The sequence below is a fragment of the Triticum urartu genome, chromosome 2 (genome assembly GCF_003073215.2).
Source record: "Triticum urartu cultivar G1812 chromosome 2, Tu2.1, whole genome shotgun sequence".
In the NCBI taxonomy this organism is placed as follows: Eukaryota; Viridiplantae; Streptophyta; class Magnoliopsida; order Poales; family Poaceae; genus Triticum; species Triticum urartu.
In genome coordinates, this window is record NC_053023.1 from 204,295,060 (window position 1) to 204,309,129 (window position 14,070).

Genomic DNA, 14,070 nt, shown 5'->3' on the forward strand with positions numbered 1-14,070 from the left:
GCCAGTCATGATGCTTATCCTGTTTCCGATGAAGGGCAACCAGAAGCTCTCGGTCATTGAGAACACGAGATCACTTCTTAGGCCGTTGTGCAATGGTGCTTTCAGTGGCTTCAGTGAGGGCACGATGAGGTGCACGGGTAATACCAGCCAGAGGATAAACACGAGTGACTGCTGGGACTCCTTCAATGTGTTGTGAGAAGCTTTGATTATCAGCATTTTGAAGACTAAGGGGCTCCTTGGCAGGCTCTGGATAGATGGCTTCAACTGACATATCGACATCAGGCAGAAAAATCAGATGATTGCGAGTAGAGGGATGATAGGTGACAGCTGAGTTTAGTTTGATCAGACGCATAATCCATGGAGCGTAAAACTTCAAGCCAAAGAGATCAGATCCTGATGCAGCAAGTTGGCGGATGAAGAAGTCTTGAGCATTGAAGATTTTGCCATGAAGAATATGGAAGACCAAAGTCTTCATTGCACCTTCAAGCTTTGCATGTGGAGAATGTCCTTTGATGGGCCAGAGAGTTTGCCTTATAATGTGATAGATAGTATGTGGCAGATACTCAAGGTCTTCAACAAAGAACTCCTTAGGATATTCATCATCGGGAGGCAAAGGCTTCATCATTCTAAGCATCTGACTCATGTTGGGTTCAGGCTTGTGAAAAATGCTTTCCATAGCAGCACAGTGAAGCTGACAACCAGGTTCATAAAGATCACCTGGAGTAGGCAGGCCAGTGAGCTCAATGACATCAAAGGCTTTGGCTTCATGATGAACATTGCCTGTCATCCACTCAAGGACCCAAGTCTTCGGATCCCTGTTGTAGCCACGAATATGAAGAGTGGCATAGAATTGGAGCAGCAATTCTTCGTTCCAGTGCTCCTTGTCAATGACGAACTGCAACAAGCCAGACTCTCTGAAGCAATCCGGCGCTTCTTCCAAACAGGGCAGACCAGTTATGGCTTCAGTGTCAAGACGCATATGTGGAAAAACGCGACCTTGATTGTATAAGATGCATGAGTAATAACTGCGCTGCTGATAGCTCCAGAACTGATCAGAAGATATTCTTGCCTTAGAGTAGGGGTTCTTGGCGCTATTAAAGAAGGTGTTGTGTGCTTTGAAGCCATTGATATTGAATGATCCGGGTGCAGATGCAGTGCCTAGAAACCTAGGCAGCCTTGGCATTGGCTTCTAAACTTGAGGCCTGCGCTCGACGTGATAGTCAAATTGGGGACCAGCAGCAGGTGGAGGAACAAGAAGAGGCCATTTGACAGTGATAAGCTGGCCATAGTTGTATGCTTGCTCGATAGTATGTGGCCTTGGTGGCGGAACAGGGGTAGTGGTATCAACAGAGGCGTCAGGCTGCACATCTATTGCAGGTGCATCATTGGCTTCATTGGCTTCTAGCACAGTGTTTGGTGCAGGCTCCACATTGTCTTCAGCCATGACCACGTCATTGGCTTCAGTGGTGTTTGTGGTGGCAGCATTAGGATTCTCAACCTCCACTTGAGGAGCTGGAGGGTCGGGCACCGACACGTTCACTTCAGGAACAACTTCTTCAGTGATGGGGGGAGTAGGGACACGTTCTTCTGCTTGATTTTCTTCGGCTGATGCAGCCGGATTGTCTTCAGCAACTTTAGCTTCAGACTCGGAGACATTCACAGTAGGAGTGGCTTCTGGGAGCACCTGACGTGCAACAGATTGGTGGTGCACTTCTCCTTCTGGAACGCTCGAAAGAGGGACTTGGGGCCTTGGTCCTTTGCGAAGCCTGCGTAACGCTGGCGACGCCTGTGGAGATGGAGTTGGCTGGGCCTTAAAGTCATCATCTTCTTCTTGCACTGGTGGGGTGACTTGTGGTTGGGGAGTACTCGGGGTGTCTTGTTGTTGTGGGTGATCAGCCCATGATGCATCCTGAGCAATTGACATCAGAGGATGACCAATGCTGATGAGTTCGCTGTTCGTGAGAACAGGCGATGATACCAAGTTGTGCTCGATCTGAGGAAGAACTACATCATCTTCAACATTGTCATGGTGACCAATGTCTTCAGCAGCGGTGGGGTCAACTGCTGGAATGTCTTCAGCTTCAGGAGCCTCTGTGGAAGCAGGCTCATGAACTACCATCCGTTGTTCTTGATGCGAAGAGTCAGGACGAGCAACCGAGATGGGCTCGACAACAAGGGGCTCTGTGGGAGCGGTCCGATCTTTCTTGGTTTTGCACTTCTTCTTGGAGGGAGCGACATTAGAAGCTTCAGGATTTTTCCTCTTTCTGGCTTCAGCCTCGGCAGCCCTTATCTTCTTCAGTTCTGAAACGGTTGACTTGACCTTTGGCTTCGAGCCGGACATGCTGCTTGGGAAGATAATGCGAGGTTCTTCCCGCCTTGAAGGTGCAGATTTGTCAGTCGATGGCTTCTTCTTCTTTGCAGCCATTCTGGGGTCGATGCCAGGACGCCCAAGAGCCTTGCGCTTCTCAGCTTCATTGTAGGCTTGCACGCACTTGTCAGCCAGACTCTTCATGCGCTCACGAGAACCTTTAGCTTCTTCTTGTTTCTTGAGAAAAGCTTTCTTGAGCTCGTGCAGCATAACCTTGAAGTTTTTGACATCTTGCACGCTGAGCTTTGCCATGTGCTTCAGTTCAACGATGAGCTGAGCTAGAGCTAGCTCAGAAGCAATGGCGCCAGTGAAAGAGATGCTGATGCCAATTGGAAGTTGCAGATCTTCAAAGTTGAGATTGGGGGTTTCAAACCACTCATCAATGAAGTTGTGGATGATTGCCACGTCAAAGAGAGGCAACTCATTGAAGATTTCTGCTTCTTCCTTGCTCTTAATCAGTTGCTCAAGAGCGTCATCTGCAAGATCTTCATCACTGGACAGATCAATGTGTTCGTCTCGCAGAATGGAAGCAGGGGTCAATACCTGATCAGTATTCTTTTTCATCTCTGTCTTATTGGAGATACGTGATAGATCTTCAGACTGCACACTGTCTTCAGGAGGTGCAGTAGCCAGTGGCTTTGCACGTGAAGCTTTTGGAGGAGCAGCTGAATTTGAAGCTTTAGCCTTCTTTTGCTTCTGTGGCTTTGGAGTAGGAGCTGGGGCTTCATCAGTGTCGGCATCATCATCAGAATGATCCACTTTGGCACCTTGAACAGAAATGTGAGTGATAAGGCCATCAAGGTTGTAGAAAGGTCCGATGAAATTGGGTTCAGCATCGCGTGTGCCATCAGCCTGGGGAGCAGAAGGACCAGGGTTGAAGTCTAGTCCCAATGACTTCTTGTTTTCCTTGGCCGATGCCTTTGCATGCTGGAAGTTGCGATTGAAGAGATTATCATCACGACACCAGAGCAGTGATGATGGGTCGGCATTTTCAGGCTGTGGTCCACGGACCATACAGGGATAGAAACCCTGAGTAATAGCTTCAGCTCTGGTCTTGGGTGGAAGGCTTCGGAAGAGAATGTCACCCCAAGGACTCTTGATGGCATTCTTTTCAGCATACTCCTGGGTCACAAACTTGTATTTAAACCATTGTTCGGCCCAATATCTTCGAATCCATTGGATTCGTGTCTTGCGCTGATTGTAATCCTCTTCTGGATCTGTCTTGTACAGTTGTGAGAGGTCATCAGGCAGATCTCTTGATGTTCCCCCTCGACGCTGTCTGCCACCCTTCCTTGCTGATTTCTCTGTAGCCATGAACTTCAAACTGAATGGCTTCAACATGTTCAAAGGCTTCAAAGGCTTCCGCTTGATGGTCAAACAGGAACTGGCTTCGGGAGAGTTAATGTGCTGCTGTAAGAATTCTGCAAACGAATGCAGACTATGAGAACCAAGGGATTCTCCCACGGACATGTACCTGTGACAGCATTAGAGATGCGAGGGAAGGGGAGAGGTCATATGCATTCTCAGAAGATTTTGAAGATAAATCAGTTTGAAGACATTGACCTCATGGTGCGAAGACATTCACTTATGTGTTTGAAGTTGGTTCCAGATTTGTACGAATCCAGGAATAGGTACAATTGAGGAATCTAACTTGTTATGAAGCTTAAGTGAATATACTAGGCATTATATGAGATGCAGACATGATAGATCTAACATTGAGTAGGCATAAACCACTTTCGGTAAACAGGATGAATCTCTTAGGATCAAAAAGATGGTAAAAAGAGAGTTTTATTTACCACACGATGAACTGCTAGATGGGAAGAGTAGGAGACCGAGCAGTTCAATCCACCGTGCCCTAACTTGGCGATGGAGGACACCTACGGCGGCGGCGGAGAGGACGATGACCGCGGCCGGCGTGAGGACGGCGTCGGTGAAGTCACGGCAGCTAAGCGCTTCGTCGCCGGCGTCGTCGAGAGCTAGCGGTGGCGCTAGGGTTTTGACGAGGTGGAGAGGTGGAAGAAAGTTTTCTTGACCGCAGGGGACATGTATTTATAAGGAAGTATGTGGCACAGTGTAATTACGCAGGTGCCCCTGGTGGTTCACATCTGAGGGACACATGGCAAGCATGCAACATACTTGGAGTTGTCCCATGTTCCGACGCCCGCCCGAACTGTTGGATGGTCGTTCCGGCTTCTCCGGATTTCAGACAATAAGGATAGAGCATTTAAAACAGACTTAATGTTTTTCTTTGTATCTTCTGCTGACAAGGACGCAGAGAAGACATTCGACAGTTTCAATAGAATGCATATGATTTGGACAGATAGAGTTTGAGATAGAAAGCATAGAGAGATTAAGGTCCGATCACATTCACTTAGTTCAAAAGATTCAACAAGGAAGACATAGCTATAAGTGAATGATGTAGAGGACAGAACACTAATATGTATATATCAGAAGACAATCAAATCAACATAGTGAAGATAATCATGAAGACAAGTTGAAATTGAAGACAAATCAAATGTGAAGACATAGCAAATGTAATGCCATGAGTAAAACACTTCAAACAGAAGAATTTGGTGGTGACGTCACCCACCGTATAGGAAGTATTAGACCCAGACACGGCACACAATTATCGTGGCGCTCCGAAGTCAAATTCTACGTTAATGTATTCACACTTAGAATGTAAGTCTTCATTGATTGAAGATATACTTTACTTCGTGTGTTGCACATCTATGTCATCAACATGCTTAAGTGTTAGGATGTGTGCCTGATCACAGGACATTTGAGGATTCCAAGATATTTAGCTCACACGTAACTTGCAAAACCTCTTCTCATCCAAGGGCTTGGTGAAGATATCTGCCAATTGCTCTTCAGTGTTGACGTGTATGATATCAATATCTTCCTTCATAACATGATCTCTGAGAAAGTGATGACGAATTTCAATGTGCTTTGTCTTCGAGTGCTGAACTGGGTTGTTGGCAATCTTGATGGCGCTTTCGTTGTCACAGTAGAGTGGCACTTGCTTCAGATGAATGCCATAGTCTTTGAGTGTTTGCTTCATCCATAGAAGCTGAGCGCAGCAAGATCCAGCAGCAATGTATTCAGATTCAGCAGTGGAGAGAGATACACAGTTCTGCTTATTTGAAGACCAACATACAAGTGATCGTCCCAGAAAATGACATGTGCCTGATGTAGACTTGTGATCCACCTTGTCACCAGCATAATCAGCATCCGAGAATCCACCTAGATCAAACTCTGAGCCCTTTGGATACCATAATCCTAGTGTTGGGGTGTGAGCCAAATATCTGAGAATTCGCTTCACAGCTAAGTGATGTGATTCCTTTGGTGCCGCTTGGAACCGGGCACACATGCAAACACTAAGTATGATATATGGCCTAGATGCACATAAATAAAGCAAGGAACCAATCATGGAGCGGTATACCTTTTGATCAAACTCTTTACCATTGTCGTCGGGACCCAGATGATGTTTGGCTGGCATTGGCGTCATGAAGCCTTTACAATCTTGCATCCCAAATTTCTTCAGGCAATCTTTGAGGTATTTCTCTTGAGATATAAAGATGCCGTTGCGTTGCTGACGTATTTGAAGACCAAGGAAGAACTTCAGCTCACCCATCATGGACATCTGATATTGCTCTTGCATCATACATCCAAACTCGTCACTGTATTTCTGATTGGTGCAGCCGAAGATAATGTCATCCACATATATTTGGCACACAAACAGTTCACCATCATATGTCTTCGTGCAGAGAGTGGGGTCGAGGGAACCAGTTTTGAAGACTTTGCTCTGCAGGGAAGTCTTTGAGTGTGTCATACCAAGCCCGAGGGGCTTGTTTGAGGCCATACAGTGCCTTGTTGAGCTTGTACACCATGTCAGAATGTTTTGGATCTTCAAAGCCAGGCGGTTGTGCAACATACACTTCTTCTTCAATCTTGCCATTGAGAAAAGCGCTCTTCACATCCATTTGATACAGAAGAATGTTATGATGATTTGCATAGGCCAGCAGTATGCGTATGGCTTCAAGCCTAGCCACAGGAGCAAATGTTTCATCGAAGTCAATCCCTTCAACTTGAGTGTATCCTTGAGCAACGAGACGAGCTTTGTTTCTGACAACTTGGCCATGCTCATCTTGCTTGTTGCGATATATCCATTTAGTGCCTATTATATTGTGCTTATGAGGATCAAGACACTTAACCAGTTCCCATACATTATTCAGCTCAAATTGTTGAAGCTCTTCTTGCATAGCTTGAATCCATCCAGGTTCCATGAAGGCTTCATCAACTTTCTTGGGTTTAGATATTGAGACGAATGCGAAGTGCCCACAGAAATTTGCTAGCTGTGTTGCCCTTGAACGAGCGAGTGGACCTGGTGCATTGATGCTATCAATTATTCTCTCAATCTGTACTTCATTTGCAACACGAGGATGTACAGGACAAAGATTTTGCTCTTGCTGATCATTGTCATCGTTAGAAGGATTGTGTTCAGGCTGAGCATTGTCTTCAGGTTGATCAGGTGCGGAGATGATAAGTCCCTCTTCAGGCTAAGCTTCAGATGGTATGATTTCTCCAGTTCCCATAAGTTTGATTGATTCACTAGATGGAACTTCATCTAGCACATTTGGCTGGTGCTCTCTTTGCGAGTCGTTAGTCTCATCGAACCGCACATCCACAGTTTCAACCACTTTATAGTGAAAGAGGTTGAAGACTCTGTAGGAGTGCAAATCCTTTCCATATCCAAGCATAAAACCTTCATGTGCTTTCGGTGCAAATTTTGAAGTGTGATGTGGATCCTTGATCCAGCACTTGGCACCAAATACTCTGAAGTAACTGGCATTTGGCTTCTTGCCAGTAAGGAGCTCATAGGATGTCTTGTTGAGAAGCTTGCGAAGATAAACATGGTTGATGATATGGCATGCAGTATCAATGGCTTCAGGCCAGAATTTTCCTGGAGTCTTGTATTCATCAAGCATCGTCCGAGCCATCTCAATAAGTGTTCTGTTCTTGCATTCCACGACGCCATTCTGTTGCGGCGTGTACGGAGCTGAGAAGTCATGTGTGATGCCCAAAGTATCAAGATACGTATCTAGGCCAGTGTTCTTGAATTCAGTGCCATTTGTCACTTCTGATGTGCTTTATCTTGACGCCATAGTTGTTCATGGCTCGATTGGCGAAGCGTCTGAAGACATCCTGCACTTCAGTCTTGTAGAGAATTATATGCACCCAAGTATATCTTGAATAATCATCAACAATGACAAAGCCATAGAGACAAGATATAGTAGTAAGAGTTGAGTAATGAGTGGGACCGAAAAGGTCCATGTGGAGCAGTTCGAAGGGTTGAGTCATTGTCATGATTGTCTTCGAGGGATGCTTGGCCCTCGTCATCTTTCCTGCTTCACAGGCACCGCATAAGTGATCCTTCTTGAACTTGACGCCCTCGATGCCTATCACATGCTTCTTTCTTGCAAGAGTGTGCAAGTTCCTCATGCCAGCATGCCCTAGCCTCCGATGCCAGAGCCAGCATTCTGAAGCTTTTGCTAGAAGACATACGGCAAGTTGTGGTCCTGGTGAGAAATCTACCATGTACAAATCATCTTTCTGATACCCTTCAAAAACTAGCGACTTGTCAGATTCCATTAGAACAAGGCAACGATATTTTCCAAACATCACAATCATGTTTAAATCGCAAAGCATTGAGACAGTCATTAAGTTGAAACCAAGGGATTCAACAAGCATGACTTTATCCATGTGTTGATCCCTTGAGATTGCAACTCTACCTAGACCCGATACCTTGCTTTTACCAGTGTCAGCAAATGTGATGTGACTTTGGTCAGATGGACGTAAGGTTGAGTCCATAAGAAGACTTCGCTTGCCATTCATGTGATTAGTACACCCACTATCAGTAATCTATTCTGAAGCAGCTGGTGTCGTACCCTTGGCACCGCGTGCCATGAAGCAGCAGGTGGGAGTGGAGTTGTCCTTGTCATTAGCATCGGCGTTGGTGACGGAGTCATTGTATTCAGTGTTGAAGATGGACTTGGCAACGTAGGTTGTAGCCAGACTTGCAATGCCAGAATCGGACTCCTCCTCAGACTCCACCTCTGCCTCCTCAGAAGCAGACTCCTCCTCTTAATCCATTTCCTTGCCGACAAACGCGCGGGCCTTGCCAGATGAGCTCTTCTTGTGTGATGAAGACTTTGAAGAAGACTTGGAAGAAGACTTTGAGTATTTCTTCTTCTTCTTGTCGTCAGAATCATACTCCTTGCTCTTCTTCTTCTTGTTGTTCTCATTGTCCCACTGCGGACACTCAGAGATGTAGTGACCAGGTTTCTTGCACTTGTGGCATGTTCTCTTCTTGTAGTCATGAGCAGAAGCTTCATCATTTCTTGAGCTGGATCGTGAAAACTTTCTGAAGTCTTTCTTCTTGGTGAATCTCTGGAACTTCTTCACAAGTATAGCAAGCTCCCTTCCAATGTCTTCAGGATCATCAAAGCTACAGTCAGATTCTTCATCAGATGAAGAAACAGCTTTTGCCTTCAAGGCGCGAGTTCGCCCATAGTTGGGACCGTAGATGTCTCTTTTCTCAGAAAGCTGCAACTCATGTGTGTTGAGCCTTTCAAGTATGTCAGACGGATCGAGTGTCTTGAAGTCAAGACATTCTTGAATCATCAAGGCTAGGGTGTCAAATGAGGTGTCAAGTGATCTCAGGAGTGTCTTGACGATTTCATGCTTGGTGATCTCAGTAGCACCGAGAGCTCGAAGCTCATTTGTGATGTCAGTGAGGCGGTCAAACGTGAGCTGGAAATTCTCATTGTCATTTCTCTTGAAGCGGTTGAAGAGGTTGCGAAGGACACTGATTCTTTGATCTCTCTGGGTTGAGACGCCTTCGTTGACCTTGGAGAGTCAGTCCTAGACTTGCTTGGATGTTTCCAGAGCACTCACACGGCCATACTGTCCTTTGGTCAGATGACCACAGATGATGTTCTTGGCAGTGGAATCCAGCTGAGTGAACTTCTTGACATCAGCAGCGGTGACACCTTCACCATCCTTGGGAACGCCATTCTTGACGACATACCAGAGGTCGACATCAATGGCTTCAAAATGCATGCGCATCTTATTCTTCCAGTAGGGATATTCAGTTCCATTGAAGACATGGCACGTAGCGGAGACTTTAATTATCCCTACAGTCGACATAGCTAAAAATCTAGGTGGCTAAACCGAATCACACAGAACAAGGGAGTACCTTGCTCTGATACCAATTGAAAGTGCTAGTGATCGACTAGAGGGGGGGTGAATAGGAGATTTTTATGAAAGTCTTCAAAACATGGAAGTTTCGAAGACAAACGATAGAAATAAACGTATTACCATGCAGCGGAAGGTAGACTACACTAAGCAAGCCATAGTCAAGTATTCAATGAAGTGAAAGCACAATGACTAATAGCAGCTAGGCAGTATAGATCAGGTAGAAAGATAGTGTGAAGCCAATCAGAACAATTAGTTACTCGGTGAAGACAAAAGATAATGCAATCATACAATGACTTCACCAGGGCCAACAGTAAGTAAAGGAATGGGAAGGACGAAACCAGTGAATCGTTGAATACAATGATTTGTTGGACTAGTTCCAGCTGCTGTGATAACTGTACGTCTGGTTAGGGAGGCTGAGATTCAACTCAGAAGACCGCGTCTTCACCTTATTCCCTTGAGCTAAGGACACCTAGACCTCGCCCAATCACTCTGGTAAGTCTTCAAGGTAGACTCTCAAACCTTCACAGACTTCGTTCACCGGCGATCCACAATGACTCTTGGATGCTCAGAACGCGACGCCTAACCGGCTGGAGGATTCACAGTCCTCAAGTGTAATAAGTCTTCAGATCATACAGACAGGAAGACTTCAGTGATGCCTAACACTCTTTGGCTTTGGGTGGTTAGGGCTTTATCCTCGCAAGGAATTCTCTCTCAAAGGCTTCGAGGTGGGTTGCTCTCAAACGACAAAAGCCGTACACTAACTCTGAGCAGCCAACCATTCATGGTTGTAGGGGGTGGGCTATTTATAGCCACTAGGCAACCCGACCTGATTTGTCCGAAATGACCCTGGGTCACTAAGGAACTGACACGTGTTCCAATGGTCAGATTTCAAACACACGCGGCAACTTTACTTGGGCTACAAGCAAAGCTGACTCATCCAGCTCTGGATAAGATTTGCTCTCATTGTCTTTGCTCGAAGACATAGGATTTTGGTTGAGCGTCACTTCAGTCACTCTGACTTTGTTCACTTGGACCCCACTTAACAGTACGGTGGTTCCTATGACTCAACAAAGAAGAAAAGGAGACGACGAAACAACTAAGTCTTCGCATCCCATAGTCTTCATGCAATGTCTTCTCTTGTCATAGTCTTCAATGTGAATATCTTCACATACCACCATTGTCTTCAATGTCTTCATACATTTTTAGGGGTCATCTCCGGTAGATAAACCGAATCAATGAGGGACTACTACCTGTGTTATCCTGCAATTCTCACAAACACATTAGTCCCTCAACCAGGTTTGTCGTCAATACTCTAAAACCAACTAGGGGTGGCACTAGATGCACTTACACCCCCCTACCTTGTGGCCTCCTGTTTCTTTTCTTGACGTAGGGTCCAAGTCTCTCTGGTCTTATTCGTTGAGAAAATCACGTTCCCGAAGGTTTCATTCCGTTTGGACTCCGTTTGATATTCCTTTTCTTCAAAACCATAAAACTGGCAAAAAACAACAATTCTGGGCTGGGCCTCCGGTTAATAGGTTAGTCCCAAAAATAATATAAAAGTGGAGTATAAAGCCCAATAATGTCCAAAACAGTAGATAATATAGCATGGAGCAATCAAAAATTATAGATACATTGGAGACGTATCAAGCATCCCCAAGCTTAATTCCTTCTCGTCCTCGAGTAGGTAAATGATAATAAACAGAATTTTTGATGCGGAGTGCTACTTGGCATATTTTTAATGTAATTCTTCTTAATTGTGGTATGAATATTCAGATCCAAAAGATTCAAGACAAAAGTTCATATTGACATAAAAATAATAATACTTCAAGCATACTAACAAAGCAATTATGTCTTCTCAAAATAACATGGCTAAAGAAAGTTATCCCTACAAAATCATATAGTCTGGCTATGCTCTATCTTCACCACACAAAATATTTAAATCATGCACAACCCCGATGAAAAGCCAAGCAGTTGTTTCATACTTTTGACATTCTCAATACTTTTTCAATTTTCACGCATTAAATGAGCGTGAGCCATGGATATAGCACTATAGGTGGAATAGAGTGGTGGTTGTGGAGAAGACAAAAAGGGAGAAGATAGTCTCACATTAACTAGGCGTATCAACGGGCTATGGAGATGCCCATCAATAGATATCAATGTGAGTGAGTAGGGATTGCCATGCAACGGATGCACTAGAGCTATAAGTATATGAAAGCTCAAAAAGAAACTAAGTGGGCGTGCATCCAACTTGCTTGCTCATGAAGACCTAGGGCATTTTGAGGAAGCCCATCATTGGATTATACAAGCCAAGTTCTATAATGAAAGATTCCCACTGGTATATGAAAGTGATAACATGAGAGACTCTCTACTATGAAGATCATGGTGCTACTTTGAAGCACAAGTGTGGTAAAAGGATAGTAACATTGTCCCTTCTCTCTTTTTCTCTCATTTTTTTATTTGGGCCTTTTCTCTTTTTATGGCCTCTTTTCTTTCTCCTTTTTTTCGTAGCCGTACTTGTGAAATTTTCTTAGCCGTACTTGTGAACTTTGCAATGAATGTGGTCATTTAACTATCCGATGCAAATTATTTCATGATCTAATCATTTCCAAAAATTGTGATGACTTGATTTCCCTTCCACATCATAATGAACTTAGTTTGCTTATGTGTTATGAAGAAATGAAACGTATAACTAACTATCTTCCAGTATTTGCCCGTGATAAACTTCTTGATTTTGATCTAAAGGAAATTTATATGTATTGTGCAGTGAATTGAATTGGAAATCCTTATATTGCCAATTACATAAAGACAAGAAAACAAATAGAAGATGAAGAGAATACTAATGACAGGGAAGAGGCTTCCCAATATCCTCCTATTATTTCTTATGATGAATCAGGTAACGAGGAGGAGCTTTATATTCAACCAATCTCATCAATAAAGAGCTCAAAAAAGGGATAAACCCGCACATGATGTGAAGAAGAAAAAGAAAAAACAGAGAAGCAAAGGTAAAAAGGTATCCCTCCCAAATGATGTTACTCCTACTACTCATTGTGATGATGATAATTGCTATACTATTGGTGCTATCCATACTATTAATGATGAGAGTGATTATGCTTATGATATGAAAAGGCCCAAGCTTGGGGATGCTACATTTAATGAAGATGATATTTTTAGTCTCCCAAGTTTTGATATGCAAATTTATAATGATGATAGCATGCCTCCTACTTATGATGATTATATTGATGAAAGTGGGTTTGGAAGAGTGTCAACTTTAGGAAGTAATGATCCCACTATTTTGGAGGATATTGAATCTTATTATGATAATTATGAAAGTGGATTTGGAGAGGTCATGACTTTATTTAGTGATGATTCCACTATCTTGGAAGAGGTTTCAATCGATTATGATGAGAACAAAGTTGCTACTTATGATGATTATTGTGATGACACGTATGCTATAAAAAGTAGTGATGATTATATTTATAAAACTTGTCATGATTATGATTACCCCTTTTCTGAACATTACTCTTTTAATGTGGAAACAATTTATAGTATTCAAGTCTCTTATGATACTCCCACTATCCCGAATGAGAAGAATTTTGCTTATGTGGAGAGTAGTAAATTTTCTATGCTTGTAGATCATTAAAAGAATGCTCTATGTGATGGTTATATTGTTGAATTCATTCATGATGATACTGAAAATTATTATGAGGGAGGAATATATGCTTGTAGGAATTGCAATAATATCAAGTTTCCTCTCTATGTGCTTAAAATTTTGAAGATATGCTTGTTTTACCTTTCTATGCAAGTTGATTCTTGTTCCCACAAGTTGTTTTATCATAAAATCCCTATGCATAGGAAGTGGGTTAGACTTAAATGTGCTATTCATATTCTTCATGATGCTCGCTTTATGTTTCAATTCTTATCTTTTATGTGAGCATCATTGAATTCATCATGCCTAGCTAGGGGCGTTAAACGATAGCGCTTGTTGGGAGGCAACCCAATTTTATTCTTGTTCCTTGCTTTTTGTTCCTGTTTAGTAATAAATATTTCATCTAGACTCTGTTATGGTTGTGATTTTTGTGTTTAATTAGTGTTTGTGCCAAGTAGAACCTTTGGGAAGACTTGGGGGAAGTTTATGTGATCCTGCTGTAAAAAACAGAAACTTTAGCGCTCACGAGATTAGCTGCCATTTTTACTGGAGAGTGATATTAAGTTGATTATTTTTGCAGAGTATTAATAGACAAATTCCTTAAGTCCACCAATTTATTTGAGAATTTTATGAGTTCCAGAAGTGTATGTTTGATACAGATTACTACAGACTGTTCTGTTTTTGACAGATTTCGTTTTCTATGTGTTGTTTGCTTATTTTGATGAATCTATGAGTAGTATCGGAGGGTATAAACCATAGAGAAGCTGGAATACAGTAGATATTACACCAATATGAATTT